General features: G+C 43.6%; 2 long non-coding RNA genes across 2 annotated transcripts in view; one reads left to right on the forward strand and one right to left on the reverse strand.

Annotated features, from left to right (window-relative positions):
- LOC142014422 (uncharacterized) overlaps nt 1-21702 on the forward strand; it is a 218949-nt gene that overhangs the window by 132776 nt on the left and 64471 nt on the right. The window lies entirely within an intron of this gene.
- LOC142014423 (uncharacterized) lies at nt 15975-20932 on the reverse strand. Its single transcript, XR_012645936.1, has 3 exons — nt 20826-20932; nt 19800-19923; nt 15975-16110 (listed from the first exon to the last, which is right to left on the reverse strand). It is a non-coding gene; the product is annotated as an uncharacterized LOC142014423 (long non-coding RNA).

The following is a 21702-nucleotide window of genomic DNA, read 5'->3' on the forward strand; positions in this document are numbered from 1 at the left end:
ACAGTATCCCAAAATATCTCCCACCATGTAGACATAGCCTAAGTGACCTGGCTTGAGGGCTGAATTACAGTCATACCCCAAGATACACTCATTCGGGTTATAAGAATTCAAGTTTACGAGAAGTTTGATTTAAAACCCCTACCCTGTCTTACGAGACATTTCCCCGAATTTACAAGGACTGATTTCAATTTCGTGCGCCTCAGCGGGATGCGAAAGCTCTTCAGCAGGAGAAAGGCTATGGCTCCAGGCAATGGCTGCCCGCAGCTGCATCCCACCCAGCATGTCTCTCCACAGCACCTGGCGGCTGTTTCCTGGAGCCCCCGGCCCAGCCTTTAACTGTGGCTGGTCTGAGTCTCTGCCTCAGCTCTGCAGCAGCAGCATGCCCTGGCCCAGATGGCAGCCATGGGCTCCCAGGTGCTTCTGCAAGATGTGGCTGCTGGGCGCGCAGCCCATTGCAGCCCCACCCCTGCTGCTTGCTCCCTGGGTGGCTCATGGGCCGCCGCTGCCCGCCCTGTGCAGCTGTGCCTCAGGCGCCGCTTGCCACCTGTGGCGTTCCTTTGCATTTAGCACCTTGGCCGCTGCTGGCAGGGCCTCTCCGCCACACAGCCCCGCATGAGTGAGGCGTCGCCTCTCGCCAACTGGGGGCCTACTGTTCCTGCCTAGCTCCCCACACGGCCAGCCTCTGACACTGCCCCCTCCCCGCTTAACCTAAGCTGCACTCAGGCTGGGCTGCCTGCTCGTGCCCTGCTCTGCCCTGCTCGCCTCCTTGCACTGGCCCCGCTTCTGCAGCCGCGGGCAACTACCCAGCTTTGCGCCCCCTCCCAGGAGCTCTTTGATTTCTGTTCCCCTGTCTCTGCAGGTAAACAGACATATTGTAGAGTAATTAAAGAAGGGAAAATGCCTTGTTAGGTTGTGTTATGATAACTAATGTTAACTAGTGAAGTAATTGTGTTCATTTTAATGGGATTTGGTGTTGTTTTGGCATAAATGGGTGTAAATTTTGGGGCTCAGGAACGCATAAAATTTTTTCCCATTGAAATTAATGGTAATTACATTTTCGACTTACAAGAATTCACCCTAAGAGTTGTTCTTCAGGAATGAATTACCCTTGTAAAGTGGGGGAAGACTGTATAGGAAGAGGCAGGACCAGAGCAACAGCTAGTAGGGGGTGCCAAAGGAGGAAGGAAGTCACTACATCACGCCCAGCCATGATGGTTTGTGCCCGCACTTACTAGATTTCCACAGGTAGATCCTTCCTGGCCTGTATATGGGTCTACATTAGATGGCTGGTGAGTACAAAGGGCAATCCCTATTCCTGGATACAGCACCCAAGAAAGGCCTAGAACTGCAATCTTCAATTTCTCACATTAGTGTTTCTGTACCTATATGTTCCCCTATTTCATCCACAGTGCAACACACAGCTATGGAATTTGTTGCTATGTTCTGGTGAGGAGTGGGGAGAGGAAGATTCAGCTTCCTCACTGTTGGCACCAAAAGTTGCCAGCCTTTCCCTGCCCTAGCACCCTAGCCCCTCAAAGCTGCTGGTCACTGACAGACTCCATTCTTTCAGATAAGATTTGGCTGAGAATGTTCCATTAGTGAAATGGCCGTCTCGGAACGTGAACAGTTCCCTTGCCTAGGGACTGAGAATGAAGCTTCAACAGCATTTCCAACAACTCCCAGGGATCCAATAGGAAGAAGAACTGAATGAGTGCTAGCTACTGCCAGTGCAGGCTGTTACACTCAGCACCAAGGGAGCAGCTGATAACAATGTCCTAGTACTTCACAGGCTACTCAGCTGGGATTGTATGGTCCTTTCATAGTGGCACTGCCCACAAGATTGGTGCATAAAAGTGGAGGATTCAAATGAGATTAAGGAATAAACACAGACATTATTACTGGAAACAAAGTAAATTTCAAAGCTCATTTAGCACTTTCCCACTATATTTTTACAAGCGTGTAGGGTAAAATAAGTGGAAAAAGCATTTCTGAGGAGATGTGAATTTATTTTGCCTCATTGGACGAATGAAGTGCTTATCTAAGTAGGTTGGAGGTACCAGTGCTCTCACTGTGCAGGACCGGGTTCTCCTGTACTACCTATCCTGCTCATTAATTTGAGACTATGTGCACAATGTTGCATTTGCATTGGGCAAGATGAAAACTTCTGTGGAAAGAACAGAGCAAATATTTAGGGAAACCCACTTACTATTTTGCATATGGAGCCCTGGACTTTACTTAATGTTGGCTCTACAAATGGGAATATGAATGAGATGCACAGCCACCCCAAACAGTTGTGAACATTGATATGTGGATCAATTTGATTAGCCCCGGGATTGAAATATGATGGATTCCATGTTCCACGACACCAAAAATCATCATAATTAACAACCATGGACTCAGCACCCATTGGTGTCTGATGCCTGCCACACTATTTCTTTCCATCTTTTCCTGTCCAGTGTGGAGTGGCTTAGTTTCTGTAGACTAGCTCGGCACCAATCTACCATATCTACCCATTCCCTGTGGGGTCTGTCTCTCCTATTCAAACCATCCATTAGATTGAATACCAGGGTTTTGATTTTTTGTTTGTCTTTCATTCTGCAAACATGTAACTTGCGTTATATAACCTTCTGCAGTAGGTCCTCTTTCAGTTGTATCTTCCTATATAATTCCTTGTTGGTGACTTTTCTGCATCCATCCTATTCTCACAATCTTCCTATAACAACTTCTTTCAAACGCCAATATTCTTCTTTTTGAATCTTTCAGTACCACCCATTTCTCATATCCATGCAACATGCTGCTGAATACCCACCTTTGCAAGACACTCAGCTTCATTCCTAAACTAATCACTTTGTTTTTGTCAGCTCTTATCCATCGCCTTCAAACTTGCTCTTGCTTTTGCTGTTCTAGTTGCTATTTCCTTCTTCTGGTCTAGGTCCGTAAATTAGGTTGCTCCCCAGATATGTGAACTTCTCTATGTTCTCTAATTTAATCCCATCTAAACTGATCTTCCTTTAATTTGCCTGATCCCAGGACTGAAATAAGATGGATTTCATGTTCCATGACACCAAACTGTGTGTCATCAAAAGTCCTACCTTGCTTGAACCCATTTTCTCCAACTCAAAGTTCCTTGGTAGTCTAGAATTTAAATACTTATTTGAGATTAAAGCCTACACAGGAAAGTTCTTGTCTTATTTCTCCATTATGTCCAGGCTAACCACAGGCTGAATTTAGTGTAATGGAGAATCCAGCTCTTTTGATTTCTCATCTTCCTGCTGATGTCTTTATAGCTTGAAGTCACCTATGTTTTTATCAGGGACACTATGATCCATGTAAAAATGGTGAGTGATAGTAATGTGAGGCTGTATACCATGACATATACGAATATGAGCTATTCCACATTTTCTTTTTTACCAGGGGACAACCATGAGCTCTCAGACACTAGATTGTAATAAAGGTGACATTTTAATGGTGAATACAGGGTTCATCATATTCATATACATATATAAAGAATATAATCAGAGCTAATGGCATGAAACCGAGCAAAGAAAATTTAGGCTAAATATTAGAAAAAAACATTTCTTAACAGTAAAAATATTAGACTGTGGAGTAGTATCCCAAGGGGAGAGTTTGAAGCCTTATTGCTTGAGTCATTCAAAAAGTAGCTTGAACAAAGTCCAAGAAAGTATAGTGTAAAGAACAATTCTGCATTGGCAGGAAATAGACAAGATTGCTTAATAGGCCTCTCCTCCTTACCAGCTATGCCTTTATAATTTGCGGAAAAAAAATGTCAGAAAGCAAATGCTAACTGCATCAGTACTAGAGCAGTAGCTGTGTTAGTCTGCAGCGCCAAGAACAACAAAAAGTCTTGTGGCACCTTATAGACTGACAAATATTTTGGAGCATACGCTTTCGTGGGCAAAGACCCACTTCATCAGATGCATCTGATTATGAATATTGAATGCATCTGATGAAGTGGGTCTTTGCCCATGAAAGCTTATGCTCCAAAATATCTGTTAGTCAATAAGGTGCCACAAGACTTCTTGTTGTTCTGCATCAGTACTGAAGCCCCACATATTCGATCTCCATCTGATTCCCGTTTAGGCATTGAAATTAGAACTCCAACATTAGCGCTGCATTCAATGTTCATAATCAATGCAAAGCCAGATTGCTAAACCCCAGATGAGATCTAAGTTTTTCTATAGTGAGGATGATCATGTGTGCCATTTTGGCTCAGATCACCTTCCTTATTATAAGTTTTGACCCAGATGGCCCGACATTTTTTTTTTTTTTTGCAAAACCAGTTGGAAAGAAAAAATGAGACAGATGATCATTTCAACCAAAAAAAAAAGTGGGGGGCATGGCCACCTAATAAGTTAGAGGACCTGCAAGGTGGGGCTCAGATGAGCAGCAATAGCAGGTGATGGACGTTGGGCAAGTGGCTTGAGTCAGCCCCATGCAGCAGTAAAGGGTGGGCTATAAAAGGGCAGCTTGGGCCATCCCTGCTGGTGTCCCATTTTCACTTTGAGAAATAGCCACTGTAGCTATAGTCTATCTAGATTTTTACGACACATGAGCTTAGTCTGAAGTTTGGGCCAAGTGTGGAGCAGGGCTGGGGGGATTTATGGATTTTGGTGGAAACCATGCAAGACTTGGTAATAATGGCTGAGGTTTGCTTTCAGGTTTGTTTAGAAATGTAGGTTGAGGAGCAATGAATGCACATGAACCAAAACAGAACAAAAGATGTATATAAAACACTGAAAATACAAAATGCTTAATTTTGCCAAGCTGCAGTCAATATCTATTTATTTTTAATACAAGTTGCACCCATGGCTCATTCTTGCCAGTAAGTCTGGATGTAATGTTTTTTTAAAATACATAATGACCAGAATGTTGGCCCAAAACTCAAAATAAACTGAAGTCAGAAGAAGTTTGGTTACATTTTCTTTCCATTGCATTTTTCATGCACCCAGAGTCAACAGTACCAAAATAGAACAAAATACTCCATTTATTTTATTTCTGAACTAATCAGAATGGGGGGGTCAGAAATCTCTCGAGTTCCTGCAAGGTCTTTAGCCTGATTTCTAGACCATTAAAACGATCTGAGGGATCATGATTTACTTCATGGAGTGTGGTAGTGTGCTAAGAACTTCATCAGAAAGCCAAAACTACAGGCTCACTGTTCCAAAGAGGATATAGTCTAACGGGAGCCAATAAATGCTCACCTTCTGCATAAACAAGTGGGACAAACTATTCAGGCCGGCAGTGAAATGGGGAAAGTCCCAATAGCAAGGGAGGAAGTAGTTTGCCAAATGACAGTAGGTAGTGCCTTCCTCTGGAAGTCTCTGGTGCCCACTGACCAACTGAGAGCGAAGGGTACTGTTTAGTCAACTTTCCCCAGTTCCCAGGATGGAACCCAGTCCAGGGGCTATCTGGATCCTCTTTTGCCTCTCTTCCAGTCGCTCACCTGTGATACACAGAGGTTCCAGGGGGCCAGCTGAGGTCACTCAATTAGGGTGCACTGCAAGAAATGGGATTGCCAATCCCCCAAACTGGTGATTATTCCAGTATTTATATTCACCAAGCCAGCACAAAACAGATTCCCTGTTACCTTACTGGTTAATCAGAAGTCCAAATAGCACAGTTCCCTTACTGCACCCAGCTTCAGGTCACCACCCAGACACCCCAGTCAAACACGTAAAGTTCTACCAATCCCAAAGGATTGGACTCATTATCTTCCACATCAATGAATATTTTAGACCTGTCCCAGACACATATTTTAGACCTTGTCCCAAACACGTTTCTAGCCAGTTCTTATTAACTAGACTAAAGTTTATTAAAAAAGAAAAAAAAGAGCATTGGTTCAAAGATCAGTAAATATCCAAACAAGAGTTCAATTTCCTAAAGTTCAGATACATAATAGGTATGGTGATCGTGTAGTTGCAAAAAGTTCTTTTAGAAGTTAGTCTATGGTTATAGTCCCAAATCCATATCCAGAGTGATTCCTGCCAACGGCTGGGATCTCAGTCGTTGCGGCTTAGGTTTCTCCTGTATGAAACCTCAGATCTGAGCCTGCAAGTCAATGTCCATTAAAGAGGAACCAGGAATATCCTGCGATCTCATTTCTTATGATGTGTGGCTTTCTCCATGAGCACCCAAAGAGGTATGAGACAAAAAAGGATCCTGTCCAAAGGGATTTTATACTTTTTCAGCAGCCTCTTGGCCTGGGAGAACACAATAGTCTATGTAATCTCATGGTAATTAAACATCAGGGAATTAAGAGGGTAATTTATCCATTACAAAGTTTTTCACAAACCTTAGGGAGACATCTTGACAATGACATTATCTCTCCCAAAATTCACCTAAATATTACTATTCTCTTTGGATCCCTCAATCAGCAATTATAGTAAGAGATGGGAACTGTCTGTTTACATGGTTAGCATATATATAAGATATAAGTAACCACATATAACTAATTTCTAACAATATAGACTTGCATTTCAAGGTGCTAGGCTATCTAGCAGTGAATGGCCCCATTTATCATTTATACACTTTTCTCAGATGACCCTACAGGGTTGACTCTGGATCATTTGGTGGCCTGGGATTGTTTAATCCTTTCTGGCCGTGGTCCACATATTGATCAAAAGACTAATATTTCAATTAGATGACTTCACACCAACCAACCTACCAGAGCGGGACTGGGAACCTAGCCTGACAGATGCTGTATGTCTAGTTGACTGCCTGTTTAGGGGGCCAGGAAGGAATTTTTTTTCTCCCAGGGGCTCATTGGCAGAGAAACAAAGTTTTCTTTCCTTCTGTGCAGCACCTTCAAGGCACAGTAGGTTAAACAGAGGTGCGCTTAATAACAAGCTGAGCTACAGGTGTGTGTGTGGAAGGGAGAGGTGGTATTCAGAGCTACCTGAGACAGATTTCCAAAGTTAGAAAAATAAAGTAATGGGGTGGGGTTGAGGTCTCCACACTGCTTCACCCTCTGTTTCTCTTGCAAGGGGATGGGTGCTGGCACTCTGCAAGCCGGGTCCTCGCAGGTGAGAAAAGGCATCCCATTTATGGCTTGTATGTTAAAGGTGCCCTGCAATCCTAATGTTAGTCATGGGTTTTATGGCAAGGAGCCTTATAACACTGCACTGGAACCAATTCAACATGTGGTATAGGAGAGATTGGGTAATGCACAAGACGTGCATTTAATAAAAGTTGCAGGCTGCCATCTAATTCTGTGCAGGGGTCTGTCCTCATTTTGCTGCTGTGACTGCATCAATGGAAGGAAAGGAAAGCAGAAAATAAGGTGGGGGTGAAAGAAAAGGATGGGGGGGATTGAGACAGAATATTATGCAGATAGTCAGTGAAGTCATAGGTACAACATAATGGAGAATGTTTTCCTTTTTAAAAAATTATATCACAGAAGCACCATTATGGAAGTTCTGGCTGTAGGTGGCTGTGGGCCCTCTGCTAAACAGCTGGGCAGAACCTGAATCTCTCCTGGCTGGCAGCCCAAGTGCTCAATTTACAGGCAACATTACTCAAGATGATGCCATCAAACTGTGATTTGCAATTCAGAGAGCCCACTGCTAATGCTTGTGGACTGCCAAGCTTCTTCCCACGTATGAAGGTAACAGCAGAGCTTTCCTGTGCCAGTCAGATTAAGTTCTTTACCACTATTTAACTTAATGGCCACTTAACTTTTTCCAGGTCAAAGTCCTTGGCTACATTAATCATCATTCCTGCTACCCATCCTCATATTGATCGGAAGACAACATCAGAGATCAGGAATAGGCATACCACTTAAAGAACAAACAATTTCCTTGAGCTGGAGCATAATACCTGGAGGAGCCATCTGGTGTTGCTGCATGTTGATGCATGCAGATGTTGGGTATGTCACTAGAGGAGCAGAAAAAATTTACTCATCATTTGGAATGTGTATTCAGTTGGGAAGGTTATTTGCATGCCCCAATACAGTAAAACTGGACTTAAAACAAAACAAGAATACGATTTTTCACAAGTTTCCTTTCAATATTGTTCCTGGTCCCAGTCAGGAACATCACAAGAAGAGATTCTCCAGCAGGAATCTCATACTTCAATTTCTGATCCTAGCCAGAAACAGAAACTACAAGAGTACATAAATATGGGGAAAAAAAAAGATTACTCAGCCATCTCAGAGAGTCTTTAAAAGTAGGGCTCTCAAATGAGAGCTCTCTGAACTTATTCACCAATATTTAAATTATACCCAGGAGATGCCTGGCATAGATAGTTCAGCTGAGGATATTCTGACAATTTATTTTATGAAAACCAAGTCTTTAGTTATTATGATTTGTGATTACTTGGACAAGTTAGATGTCTCCAAATTATCAGGGCCTGATGAAATGCATCCTAGCATGCTCAAGGAGCTGATTGTGGAGATATCTGAGCCTTTAGCTGTTATTTTGAAAAGTCATGAAAGATGATAAAGATTCCAAAAAAACTGGAAAAGAGCAAATATAGTGCCCATCTATAAGAAGGGAAATAAGGACAACCCAGGAAATTACAGCCAATCATCCTAACTTCTGTACCAGGAAAGATAGTGGAATAAATAGTTTAGCAATCCATTTGCAATATCTAGGAGATAATAAGGCTAATATTAGGGAGGAATTAATTTGTTAAATGCATTTGGAATGGGACAGAGTTTAATCCCTCACCACATTGTCCTTTATATTCTTTTCACCATGATACACACGAGGAAGGCTCTTACCAAACCTAACACTTTTCAGATGAGGTCAGTGCTAACATAAAAGATGTGGGTTTTGGAACGATATGGAAAACACGATAGAGTTGATGTGTTTTTAACATCGAGCTGCTATAACCCAGGAGTTTGTTTCTCCAGCATTGCAGCCAACAGGGCAACTTGGTGCCCAGTTTCCATGATCTCTTGGGATAATATGGTGACCATTTCCAAAGCTTGGAGTCCTCCTGACTCCTGCTAACAAGAAGCCACAGAGCACAGAAGGAGGGTAGATCCACAAAGTTACCAATGGAGGAAAATGAGGAAGCTTCCATGCACTCCAGCTTCCAGTGCAGAGTGCTACTAAACCAGCTCTTTGTTCAGGCTTGACTTGGTGCCTAATAGCATAGCAGTAAAGTCTGAAGGAATGTTTTTTCTGTCACATGCATATAAATATATACCCCATACCAAAAATTAAAACCAACGTGTGTCTGTAATTTAAATATAATGCACTCATACATATCCTTGTGGAGGGAAGTAAGGAGGCTGTTTAAACATATAAACTTTATTTTTCTTATGAAGGCAATAGGGGAAGGGTTTTTTTAAAAATAGGGTCTATAACGTGGTGGGCTTTTCATTTGTGCTCAGTGGACTGTATGAGGCAAATCCAAAACATTCATGGATTTTTATTCTCCACCACATTCACAAACTAACATATCACATACACATTGATATACATTTGTTACTATTTAAAAAAAAACAATTCCTCACACTCACACCTGAAGGTCTCCTTCCAGCTAGTGATTTGGTTCAAGATAAGCCAAGAGGGCAGGGGACTGAACTAGATGACCTCCCAAGGTCCCTTCCAGTTCTATGAGATGTGTATCACCCTGTGTGTATCTCCATTCAGAAGGCACTTAGGCTTATTATAATTTTGCCAGAACTACTTCACCGTTCTCCTTTGCTCTCTACTTCAAATTAGTACTACAGTCTCTGCAGATACAACACCTTTTGGTTATAACAACAATTGCAACCCCTTCTACAGCTGCAGAACTCAAGCAGGGGGAGGAGAGACAAATCATAAACATCTGTCACTGTGTTTGAAAGACCTAAATATTTTCTTCTTCCCTCTCATGGAAGGGCAGGAGGTTGGGTTAGGACAGAGGGGATGTCTGTCTAATCTAAATGAGCTCTAGCATATCTAGGACACCTATCATTACCGTCGTCACTCCAAGATAAGTTTAGTAGTACTAACTTCTCTGTGTGCTGTAGAAATCAGTGCTCCTGTTTGAAAGTGTAGTCATGCAAGTGAAATGGTTCAAATCCTTGGGCTCATTTATGACTGCTCATGAAGTTTGGATGACGAGGTAGCATTAGTGTCTATGGATTTGTGTGAGTTGGATTAACCCATCACAGAGCCCAAGGCAAACATACATTTCTGGGCCTCTGCTTTCTAATGGGAACAACAAACAGTCACACAGTTTGTGCACTGCAGCCACTTTGGCCATTCTGTGAAGCTGTAGGGATCCTGCTGCAGCTCAAGAGATGCGGGCAGTGGGCCAAACATGAGCAGAGTTGCAACCCCAGGCACCAGCTTGCAACGCCATTTACTCAAGGGAATGAAGTTTAGTTCCTGCACAAATCCCCATCACTTAAAAACAAATATCCTTCGCCACATGCTGTGACATCCTGTTGCTTTAAATGTTTGAGCACTTTCCTCTCACCTCGCTTTCATGTTAGTTTCAGTTTTGCAAGAACAATAAAGCCACCACCTCCCCTGCCACACAGACAGCTCTGTGTTCCTATAGATGGCCTCTGCAGCTCTCTCCCTCTTTCTCATCTGCCTGGGTTCAGATAAAACACTCACCAAGCATGTATGTTTTTAGTCTGCCTATGCAGTAATCTGGGGCTTGACTTCACTTGAGTTAACTTTGCTTTTCGTTTGATGTTGCCCCTAAATGGACTCTCCTTCCCACACTAAAGCAACTCACCAGAGTGTAGGGGTCTTTTACACCTGAGCTAGCTGGCCTGACCTGGGCCAGAGGCCTATGGCTGCTTACAGTCATGCTGATAAATGGCCCATTTTTCGGTGAGGATGCTGGCTGAACCACTCGAGTGCTGATAATCCCTCAGTAGTCCCAGAATTCCTCCTGTGTGCCTAAAGGACAAACAAATTCTCCCATGATTCTCTGGGAAAGATTCCTAAAGTTTTGTAGTACAAAGAACCAAGAGCTATGATCCCAGACTTCCCGGCACCTCACACAAGTGGGTGGAACACCAGCGTTAACCCAGTCAACAGAACACATTCTTCAGGTTTCCAGGGTTTATACCTGTGGGAGGCCATGGTGCGCATACTATAATAGCAATGTCTGAGTCAGGGATCAGCAGCCTTTGGCATGTCACCCATCAGATAATCCTCTGGTAGGCCACAAAACATTTTATTTCCATTGAACATACCCAGGCACAGCCTCTTCAGTTCCCAGTGACTTCAATTAACTGTTTCTGGCCAATGGGAGCTAGGGGAAATGGTAGCCCACCAACCTGTGACCTGCCTTAACTCTGCAAGGAAGACATACTCATTAAAACATCTTCTTGTCCTTCAGCTTACCTAGAAATTTTCCATGATCCCTTTGGGCTAGGTGCTGTACATACAAACATTGAAGGATTTTATTTTATTTTATTGTTAGGTAGGCATACTCTTAGAGAGACAAGATCTAACAACTCTAGAAATCAGTTCGAAGTAATTTCTTCATTAGCCTTGACACATGCTCAGAAGCCCCTCCCTCTCTAACCCCTGGCACTTGATAAGCAGGTTAGAGGGGGGAATTCATTATTGCCAGGGCATGGCTGTGGGCAGTCAGTGACCAAGCAGCAATCAGGGCACAAGTCAGGTCAAGCTGGGTCAGGATACCAAGAAGTTAGGGTCAGGTCCCAAGCTGCAAGCAAAGATCAAGTGGTGGAAGCAGGAGCAAGCGAAGTCAGGAGATGGTGTGAGATACTCACAGTAAGACCAAGTCTAGACCAGAAGCAAGCAGGCAGCCTGCATCATTGCTCAAACTGCTCCTTGTAAAGACTTCCTGGTTTCTATATCTACATAGATCGATCTGTAGGGCCGTGGGGGTGAGCCACGACTTAGGCACGTCTGGACAGTATTTACTGCAGTGTTTAGCTCCACAAGGTCTCCCAGCACATGGCTGGCCCAAGTTCCTGGTGCTGATGAAGAAGCATCAGCAGCTCTCAAACCTCCATGAGTCTAGGTTCTAGTTCCTTGTCTGTATACACTTGTGCCAGGGTGAGATTCCATCAATAATTCCTCCAGGGAGTGTTTGATATGGGGTAATACCCTATGTGTCTGACTCTCACAAAGATTATTGCCTCCTCATTATCTCTGAGAGCTTCCAACACCTCATTGGCACCCACTCCAATCCATTGCAAAAGCTGCTTTCTTGCAAGTGTTACAGTCACCATTTAAGATAATAGAACATGAGGATAGGAAGAGACTTCAGGAGGTCATCTAATCCAACCACCTGCTCCCAGCAGGACCAACCCCTAACTACATCGTTCCAATCAGATCTTTGTCAAACTTGGCCTTAAAATCCTCTAAAGATGGAGATTCCTCTCCAGGTAACCCATTCGAGAGCTTTACCACCACTCTACTGCTCTGAAGCTGAAACTGTGGGCTCATCTACATGCACAGCACTGCACCAATGGAGCAGTACTGCTCAAAGGTGCAACCTATGCTGACAGGAGAGCATAGGTACTCCATTGTCCCTAGAGATGATACTTATGTCAATGGGAGAAGGCTAACGTCAGCATAACACTTTCTGCGCTGGGGTAAAGTTGGTATAAATTCCAGTTCAGGTAATTACATCCAGCCTTAAACACCGATTATATTTACAGTTGGAGGAAGCTATTCTTTGCTTGTTTCTCTTAAAAGAAATTAAATCATTTCAGGAGCATGTCAATGCCATGTACAATTGTGCTCTGCTCAGAGCTGGTTGGATTGCAGGGGAAAGTGAATTGCTTCACAACATGCGCACATGCATACACACACAAGCCGCGTCTACACGTGCCGGCTACTTCGAAGTAGCCGTGCCAACTTCGAAATAGCGCCCGCCACGTCTACATATGGCGAGCGCTATTTCGAAGTTGAAATCGACATAAGGCGGCGAGACGTCGAAGTCCCTATCCTCATGAGGAGATGGGAATAGCGCCCTACTTCAACACTGAACGTCGAAGTAGGGCACGTGTAGCCGATCCACGTCCCACAACATCGAAATAGTGGGGTCCGCCGTGGCGGCCATCAGCTGAGGGGTTGAGAGATGCTCTCTCCAGCCCCTCCAGGGCTCTGTGGTCACTGTGTGCAGCAGCCCTTAGCCCAGGGCTTCTGGCTGCTGCCGCTGGAGCTGGGGATCCATGCTGCAGGCACAGGGTCTGCAACCAGTTGTCAGCTCTGTGGATCTTGTGCTGTTTAGTGCAAGTGTGTCTGGGAGGGGCCCTTTAAGGGAGCGGCTTGCTGTTGAGTCTGCCCTGTGACCCTGTCTGCAGCTGTTCCTGGCACCCTTATTTCGATGTGGGCCGCTTTGGTGTGTAGACGCTCCCCTGCAGAGCCTACTTCAATGTAGTGCTGCCCAAAGTTGACGTTGAACATCGATGGCACCAGCCCTGCAGGAGGTGTAGACGTTATTCATCGAAATAGCTTATTTCGATGTCGCTACATCGAAATAAGCTATTTTGATGTAGCATTTACGTGTAGACGTAGCTACAGAGTTTAGAGGGTTTTGAAATCCTTCTGGATGACAGATTCTATGTAAACATTATTGTAACAACCGATTTTTATCACTGTATCAGTACTGATTTAAGATTTTTGAGCATTTAGAAAATGTAGACTAAACTCCCTTTTGTTGTTTAATAAACTGACAGCTCCAGTTACATTTTTGGTTTCAATTTTTGGCTGTTTTCTTCTTTTGAGTTAACAGCTATGACTGTCTCTGGATCATCTATTGTGCTTCTGCATTGTACTTAATCTCCTTTCTTTCCTCGTCTTGGGCAGAGCCAAATTTCCAGCTATTTCCATATCTGCCACACTCAAGATATTAACATTAACCTTCAAGGTGGAACAGTGACAAGAATGCTGTTGTAAATCAAACTGTGGAATGCTGGATGAGCTCTACTGATCCCCTATTCTGATGGCATAACAAAAGGCTTCATTTGAATTCCTATGCAAGATCAAGGAGAGAGCTTTAAGGGTGGACTCTGCTTTTAAGTCAGGATGAATGATTTGAGTGGGAATCTGAACCCACCCAAGTGAACTGCAGCTTAGCCCGCTATGGCTGAAATCAATTAGACACATGTCCTTTTGGTACACACAGCACTAGAGGACAAACATTTCATGCCATCACTGCAGCTCAGAAAAATGCGTGCTGGCATCTTGCTTCCGGAACATGAGCTAAAGTTAGGGTCTTCTCAACTTTGGGTTTTGAACTCAGCTTTCTTGGGGTTCAGGTGCGCTGACTTTACATCTGTTTTTAGGCTACCCTGAGTGAAGTAACTTTTAGTATTATAGTACATTCATTTACCAAACACCTGGCATAGACAGGAGAGAACTGTAACCTGATATTGCAGTGCAGAGTGATGCATCTGACAAAGTTGGTCTTTGCTTACCTCTCTGTTACTGTCCAAAAGATCTGTTAGTCTATAAAGTGCCACAGGACTTCTCATTGTTTTTGTGGATACAGACTAACACCACTACCCCTCCGATACTTGATTCAGTGAAGAGTGGCAGTTCTATAAGTGCAAGCATGATGGTTACTCTTTACTTTGGTCATGTGGCTGGGTCAGCCTCACTACTCGGCTTCAGCCCCTTGTTCTGCTCCCAGTCCCATGGGTAGCTTGGGTCCCATATGCCCTGGCCATGGTTTGCCTTTATGCCCCTTGGCTGCAGAGGGCTGGGGGGAGGGGCCCCTGGTCACCTGGCAGGAGGGGAGTCCAAACACCCTCTGTGGGAATTCTTCACCTCCCTTTCTGGCAATGCTGGTGTTCTGTTCTGTTCTTTGCTGCTTTCCAACTCTCTCTGTTTTCACACCCCCTTCAACTTCCTCTTCTGTTCTCCTCCCCTTCTCCCAGCAGGGCAGGCCTTTTAAACAGTCCCATGGCAGCCTCACCTGAGCTCAGCTGGCCCTAACTGATTTCTAGCAGCCCCTCCTTAGCTGCTTCCCTGAGTCAGCTGCTCCTCACTGCCCTGAAGTATCCCTCTGTTCATCATTTCTCTCCCCTTCTAAGCTAGCCCTCTGGCTTGACTATCACAGTAGACCCAAATCTGACATTAGCAGCTCTGTCATTATCATAACTGAGCATGCTTTTCCCAGGAGTACTTATTATTTATTTGCATTTAAATAGGGCCAAGGGCCTCTAATCATGGACCTGGAACCCAAGGTCAAGCCAAGCACAAGACAAAAAGAGAGTCTCTGCCCCAAGGAGTTTCCAGTGTTTAGCATACAAATAAGCAGTGATTCTTCACGTGTATTAAATGCAGTCTTGTTTCAAAAAGGATTTCCTTTGACTGTAAAAATGGTTTTCTGCATGTGTTGAAGCTTTATAAGACCAAGCACTCAAATGTAAGAAAAGTGAGCTTCTGCATCAGCTTCCTCATATGAGTGGGAGCAAGAAAATGAATGGGTTTGAAAAAAGTTTAATATTACATGGCACAGTTACCTGTAACAGCAGGGAACTGGACTTGACTCAGGAGGTCTCTTTCAGTTCTTTCCCATGTTCTTAAAAGGTGGGGTGGAGGGATAATTTCCTCTGGTTTTGCCTTCCTCTTGTACACAAGAAGGTTCTGGGGAACAGTGGAAGACAGTGGGATGTAGAGCATGGGGTGATGGTACTGTGAAGTTTGCTGATCCCCTTTTCCACATGGGCAGGGAGAGAGCAGCACATGGAAGGCCCTTCCTACACACAGGGTATAGTGTGGCTCTGAATTAGAGTTTAAATATGGTTCCCTAATATTGATATAAACCCTCCATAAACAGGACATAAGAATCCAAAGTGAAATACTGAATACAGAAAAGCACTGACTGCATGTCTGCACAGACTTAGTGTAGATACTGGACTATCTACTCCAGTGTGCATTAGTCTTACTCAAACCCTAAAAAAGCACTAACAGTTATTGCATTTATGGGATACAGCATCTGCATGCACAAATAATACCCACTTCTATAAGCACATGTGGGCTCTTCTAGGTACACCTACCACGTGCACTTTAGTAGAACCACGTTGAAAGTTTAACTTGTGGTATTATTTAACCAAATTCTGCAGTCCATACTTGGGCAAAGTTCCAGCTGATGTCAGTACAAGTTCCGTCTCAATTAATCTGGTCTATTAGCTTTAAACGTTAAGGCCTGTAAATAATGAAAGGAAGATATATGAAACGGATGGATTTAAAAACTAGTTGTATGAAGTTGTGAGAGAGCAACTGAAGAAGCGATGAAGAGGATTTGCATGTACAGTACAGCAGGTTCGCTTGAGGCATGCCAGATGTTTGAGTTGCACAAACGAAGGACAAAGAACAACATTCAGAACCCGCTGAAATACTGGAAGCCTTCTCTAGACTTTGCTCACTAAAATGATACTTTGTGCACTAAGGTATGAGCTTGATTACTTAAGCATTCAGCTCCAACATCAACATACCAAAAGTCTGTTTTACTAAATAGCAGCGTTCCTTCCATTTTTGTATGTCCGTGTGTGGAATTAATTTTGTTATGTTCACCACTTGGAGGTAATGTGTGGTGGGGATGGGCAGGCTTGCTGGTGGAGATTGGAGAAGGGGCAAATGGGGCAGTTTCCCTCGGCCTGGCATTTCAAAGGGGTCAGGAGTGCCAGCTGGTGCTATTTAGCCGACTGCCCAACCCTGCCCCTTCTGCCATTGGCCCCAACCCTTCTGGGGGCAGAGAGCCAAGCACCCCTCCCCCCTTGCCCTCAGGCCTGCACCAGCTGTCAGCACCACTGGGGATGGGGCTGAGGGGTTTGCGGTGTGGTAGGGGGCTCCGGGCTGGGACAGGGAATTGGGTGTGGGGAGTGAGGGTTCTGGCCCGGCATTTGGGTTCTGGCAGGGACCAGGGATGAGATGCCTGGGGTGTAGGTTGCTCTGGGGCTTCCACAGGAAGAGAGGACTCCCTCCAGCCCTCTTTCACCACAGCTGCTTGGGGGATCAGATGAGAGGCACCTCTCCCCAGCCATGGCAGCTTCAGCACGGCTCCCCCCATCTGTGCGACTCTTGATAGCTGGCTGAACAGTCAGGAATTTAGCTAAATATGATAAACACAACACACTTTTTCTACATCCACCATAGAAAATCTCATTTAAAAGACACTGATTATAAAGATAGGAAATACAGACCCTTAATGTGGTATCTTTTATCTCATGGATACAGAATCAAATATCTTAAGGGCACAAAAGCACACTATTTTGATTGTCTCAATCTAGCCTCTTCTTCTACCTTTCTCCATCACAAAATGGCCACAAAATACTTGCAAAGCATATTATGACTGTCCTTCCCTGAGCAGGAAAGAGTTAGGAATGGAATAGCTCAGGTAAAGAAAGATACCTTAGCAGGGCTCTTTGGGAAATAGTCAGAGTATCTACTCAATTTGTGATTAATTCTATGCATTCAGTCCTAAAATGCATGCCCAAACCCAGTGGGATCCTGAAAACTATGGCATTAATGGCACAGAGCATGTAACTGAGGGAAGAATTTGGGACACTGAATGATAAAAAGGGGAACACAGGTACTCTTTCAGAAGACTACATATCACTTTGCTCAAGCATTGCTACATTAGATGGATTTCAACTTGTGCTGAAAACAAAATGAACTGTCAGCTGCATCTTCAGACATTGGCCATGTCTACACTTATGAAAAACTTCGAAATGGCCATGTTGATGGCCAAATCAAAGAATACTAATGAGGTGCTAAAATGAATATTCAGTGCCTCATTAACATGCCGCCGGCCACAGCACTTCGAAAGTTTGGCTGCGGCTCGTCTACATGGTGGTCCTTTTTGAAAGGACTCTGCAAACATAAAAATCCCCTTATTCCTATCAGCTGAATAAGGGGATTTCGATGTTTGCAGGTTCCTTTCAAAAAGGACCCCCCGTGTAGACGAGCCACAGGCTGGTGAACCATGGCACTTTCAAAGTGCTGTGCCTGGCGGCATGCTAATATATGAATATTCATTTCAGTGCCTCATTAGTATTCTTCTATTTGGCCATTAGGATGGCCATTTTGAATTTTTTCCTGAGCGTAGGTGTAGCCATACACTGCATTTCACAAAAACAAAACCACCAAAAACAGACACAAGCAACAAAACATGTTTTGGCAACATAAGTTCAGATTTAAACTGTGCCATTAAAAACAGGTTGGTAATCACTATAGTATACAGGCAATTCATTCTTTATGATATAAAACTGAATAAACCTGTTGCTGTCTTTAACTATCCATAAATGGGCACAGCATATGAAAGTTTAAACTTAAACTTAAAGCATTCACACTGAACTAAGGTGATCTGCTGAGGAATTTCCATTTGCAGTTTAGGAATGCACAACTGGAAATATCATGAACAATTCCTTGACAGTTCATCTTCTGTTAAGAAAATGTGTTTTAAAAGGTTTACAGACTTTTAAAACTATGCTCTTTATAAAATTCTCTGGGATGTTTCAACTGGAAATCTATTTCCCTTCCTCATTTTTTCCTCCTTCTATCCTTCCTGCATACTGATTTATTATTGTAGGTTTATTCTTGATTTTAGGCTGCTGACTATCTGTAAAAACAAACAAATGAAGCATTTATTTGAAAAAAACAAAAAAAAACAAAGGAGAGTGGCCAGAAGGGGACTCTGGCAGGTAGGATAGGAGTCTAGCAGCCTCCCAGGGAAAGCCTGGAGGATGTTAGTAGAGGGGCCAGCATTGAGTTCCCCTGGTCCAGCAAAACCTCTCTGTCAGGACTTGCATGTTGAATAGTAACAGAGAGGTAGTCATGTTAGTCTGTATCCTAACAAAACAAAAAAAGCAGCCATGTAGCACTTTAAAGACTAACAAAATAATTTATTAGGTGATGAACTTCCATGGGGCAAATCCGCTGTCTCCAGATCTGAAGAAGTGGGTCTGCCCCATGAAACCTCTTCACCTTATAAAGTATTTTGTTAGCCTTTAAAGTGCTACATGACTGCTTTTTTGTTTCCTCCAGGACCGCTCAGGTCCCAAGGGTGCTGGACAAGGGAGGTCCAACCTGTATTATTTTTAGATGCTGTCCTTAGATTGGAAATCAATTTCAGACATAATTAAAACCTGGCTTGCTTCTTATGTTCCGCTGCACTTTGCAAATCCAGTACTGCTCTTCCAAAGAACTAAATCACATCTCTTCCTCCCACTGGCTAGCCCTCTGTGGAGGGCCTCACTGTTATCTCCCTTATCATTTAGAAACCTTCTTTCCTACTAATTACTGGAGAGTATTTCCAGACTGCAAACCAAGGACCATCCTGCTAATCTCAAATTTGTTATTTTTAAACCCTCTCTATTGCTGTCACTATCAAGTCAAATGGCCTGATAAACCCCTATTATTATAAACACCAAGAATATTTTCATTTGCCCTTATGACTTACTGTTTTCAACTTGACCTTCAGGAGAAAAAAATCCATTACATTAAAACAAAATAGGACATAAAACACATAATTGCCTTCCACCCCTCCAACAAAACCAAAAAAAGTTCTCATTCTCAAAAACCTTCTTAGGAAAATGGAAAATGTCCACCAGGGAGGAGTAGTTTACATGATGTGAGTTTTAGCTTTGTTCCACAAACTGAGACCTTTCACATCTTGGTGGAGTCATCCTGTTGTATCCCTTGTAAATCAATCAATCAAACATTCTGGTCCAGGTTTCGAGGGTGTGTGTGTTTGTACACATGCTATACCATCACTTACCGTTTGTTTCTGTTAGTGTTGATGGCCCTGCTTTCTTGCACAGGGGCATTTTTTTTTCCAAAGTGGTGCCAACCTTTGATTTTATTCCTACTCACATCTGATTTAGTGGTATTCACCTTTTGAGGAAGGAGTGATCTTTTACATTTTCTTCTTAGGGCATCCCAGTTGCTTCAGATGATGGTCTCTAACTAAATTTCCCAAGCAGAAGGGGAGTGCTAGTTCCGCGTTAAGGATTTGCTCCTAACAGAACAAAGACATGCTGAGTTGGTATTAGCATAGGTCTAATTTACCCAAACTGAATTATACCCAATTCAATTCTCTTCAGATTGTCTAAACTCTACCATGCTGATGGGTGCAAATTCCTTAAGTGCAACATGGTTGGCAGGTAGCATCTCCTCAGGCAAGTTCTTTTTATCCTCATGTATCAACTGAGAAACTATTGCCCCAGTTTCAAGAAAATTTGTGTGGCTAGATCAGTGACACAATTTGGGGAATCTGTGCTCAAGTTATGATTTCTGTTTGACATTGGGACTCTCTGGCGATGTATACACTGTGACTTAAGGGTGTGATTTCTAGCTTGTATAGACATGTTTGTGCTACCTCTCATCTGAGCTGACCAGGTAAAAAGGTAGTGTCGCACCATGCTAGCCACACACACTACAAACTGTCCTGAACCCCACTTATACACACTTGCGGCAACTAAGCCATGCCACGGCTGCCTATGCTACTGTGGCTACAGTGCCATTGTGAGCTCACTAACACAAATGAAAGCTAGCATCAGTATGAGCATGTGAGCTACTTGATGTGTTGGCATAGCCTTTGTGTACCTGTGTCAGACTGCAAACTCCCTTTGGATTGTAAAGTGGCTCTTTGCTTCTAGGTGTCCTTTTATCTCCAGCTTGCACTAAAATTCAAAGGGACGTTGGCACAGAGATAACAGTGGAAGGTGACTGTCCAGTAAAATGGAGCACCCTGGGACAAAGAGGGGCACTGTGCAAGGCCAGTCAGTTTTCCATGTCTGAATTCCAGCGGATGGTAACTGCGGCAACGGTTCTTATGTTAATGGACTTGGCACTGCTAATGGGGCTGATCAGGGAGTCAGCTGACAGAAGGGGCTGTAATTTCTCTCCAGGGTCACTCACTGGTTATTTTAGATAGAGAGGGAGAAGAGGACAGAGACACTGCATGTTTCAGAGAAGACATATGCAGGAAGAGAGAGAAGAACCTGGGCTCCTTAGATTGCTATGACCTGAAAGAGAAGAGGTCAATTAATAACAGCCATGAATCCAAATAAGTCCTTAAAGACAAATACACACAAATCTGGGGAGTCCCTACAAAGTTATACAAGAGACATCTTACAGCATATACAGAATTCTCAGTGGGAATTTCAAGAAGGGGAGATTGGGTTCCTCGTAAGAATGATGGTAAAACAAAATGGCGTGAAATCTGGTCTAAGTGACTGCTTAAGGCAACGACAGAAATTGAGAAAAAAAATCCAACATCTGTTTTTCTAAAAAAAAATTGAGCACTGCTAAAAAAGGTACTTTACAGCAGTTACTTCAGACAGGAGATTGCCCGGTTGTTTTCAGTACAAGTTTCACTGTGTATTATAATTATGCATAGTAATTTATTTACCTTTATTTCTCAAGATTGTTCAGTGAGTTGCAAAGATTATATGTACGAAGCTAATACTTTACGCCAGGGATGGCCAAACATAATGGCCTGTTGAGCCACACAGGACAAACATCAGAAGTTGGAGGGTTGGGATGCACCTGCTGTGCACCAGTGCTTGGGGCTTCAGCCTCAGACCTGATGAAGCCATGACCACTGGCAGGCTGAAGTCCCAGTACCCTCCTCCCCACTGCACAGAAGCCTCTACTGCACTACCCACTGCCAGGCAGACGTCCTGAGCTCTTCTCTCCATCCACCCCACTGCAGTCTGGGAGGCAGAGAATGGGGTGGGGGCTAAGGGCTTGAAAGCCACACTGTAATAACAACAGAGCTGCAGGTGTAAACCAC

The sequence above is a fragment of the Carettochelys insculpta genome, chromosome 6 (genome assembly GCF_033958435.1).
Source record: "Carettochelys insculpta isolate YL-2023 chromosome 6, ASM3395843v1, whole genome shotgun sequence".
NCBI classification, from domain to species: domain Eukaryota; kingdom Metazoa; phylum Chordata; order Testudines; family Carettochelyidae; genus Carettochelys; species Carettochelys insculpta.